At 41.0% G+C, this 1,562-nt stretch overlaps 1 pseudogene; it reads left to right on the top strand.

Annotated features, from left to right (window-relative positions):
- The first annotated feature begins 302 nt into the window (after positions 1-302).
- On the top strand, positions 303-799 carry LOC106735248 (60S ribosomal protein L31 pseudogene; annotated as a pseudogene).
- The last annotated feature ends 763 nt before the right edge of the window (positions 800-1,562 follow it).

The following is a 1,562-nucleotide window of genomic DNA, read 5'->3' as shown; positions in this document are numbered from 1 at the left end:
ACCTTGATGTGGGACCAGTAGATGGCATTAACGGTTACGTCACTGGACTTCCACATAGTTGACCGTAGTTTGAGTCCCAGACCCAATGGCTTAAAACTCACACCAGGTACGTTTGTATGCATGCCCAAAATCCAGACAGGAGGATGGAGGGAAGAGGCTGTAGTGTGGTCATTCCCACAGAAGGGTGATTTCTTGCTTTCTCTCCAGAGAAAGCACATGCCCTATAGCAAAAACCTCTCTTTCTCTCTCTCTCTCTCAAAAAAAAAAAAAAAAGACTAATAAGCCTTGATGAAGTAAAATTTTTGAAATCTAAAAGAGAAGAAACAGATCCTCAAATTGGTAAAGCAGCAATAGCTATCAAAGTGCTACTGCATGGTTTTCCAGCTTAGGCCCGGCAGAATGGCTCCCGCAAAGAAGGGTGGCGAGAAGAAGAAGGGCCATTCTGCCATCAATGAGGTGGTGACCCGGGAATACACCATCAACATTCACAAGCGCATCCATGGCGTGGGCCTCAAGAAATGTGCCCCTCAGGCACTCAAAGAAATCCGGAAATTTGCCATGAAAGAGATGGGGACTCCAGATGTGCGCATTGATACCAGGCTCAACAAAGCTGTCTGGGCCAAAGGAATAAGGAATGTCCCATATTGAATCCGTGTGTGGTTGTCCAGAAAACGAAACAAGGATGAAGATTCACCCAACAAGCTCTACACTCTAGTGACCTATGTACCTGTTACCACATTCGAAAATCTACAAACGGTCAATGTGGATGAGAACTAACTGCTGATTTTCAAATAAAGTTATAAAACCCCAAAAAAAAGTGCTATTGCATGGTGCCTTGGAAAAGAAGAGTTTTAAAAAGTAGGCAGTGGTCAACAGCATCAAATGAAAAACGTCACTGGGTGTAGCAACATGGAGAGGGTGAGATGGTAAGTGATCACAGCCATTTCAAAGGAATAATGACATTTTTATTATTTTTAAGCATAATTATATATATTTTAACCAACAACAGCAAGAAAGCATTTGGGCTATGTTGATAATTATACTGGATTTTCCTTCCCCCTACAGCCAGCCTTCATTAATGCCCATCCACTCACTAAGGGCATTATTGTGTATAGTCCACAGTGAAACTATGATCTAATGGAATCATCCCAATTGCAAATTGCAAATTAAGCACTGTTAAAGACACTGGGGAGACAAGGAAAACTTTCTTGGTCTCTACCCTTAAGAAACTTATTTAAGACAGTTTAATGTCAAATATAATGTGGTAAAAGTTGTGCCTGGGTGCAGTGGAAGTGAAGAACAGTCATTCATGTTCAGGGATGGGGGTGAGGTTAGATTGATTTTCTAAAAACAATATCCACTCATTCATTTTCTGAACAGATCATATGTTCCCTGAATCCTGGGAACACAAAGACAACAAATCTCTCTAGCTGCCATAGCTCACAGTTAAGTGTATGCAGAAAAGTTGAAGGAGAATTCTAATACAATGTGGTAAGTGCTATAACAAAGGTTGTTAACCAAATGGAGATAAAAAGTCCTGAAATCCTAACCTAAACCTGGAG

The sequence above is a fragment of the Tupaia chinensis genome, unplaced genomic scaffold (assembly GCF_000334495.1).
Source record: "Tupaia chinensis unplaced genomic scaffold, TupChi_1.0 Scaffold000341_1, whole genome shotgun sequence".
Lineage (NCBI taxonomy): Eukaryota > Metazoa > Chordata > Mammalia > Scandentia > Tupaiidae > Tupaia > Tupaia belangeri.
Note: the sequence above shows the minus strand (reverse complement) of the source record. Positions and strands in the feature narration are given on the sequence as shown.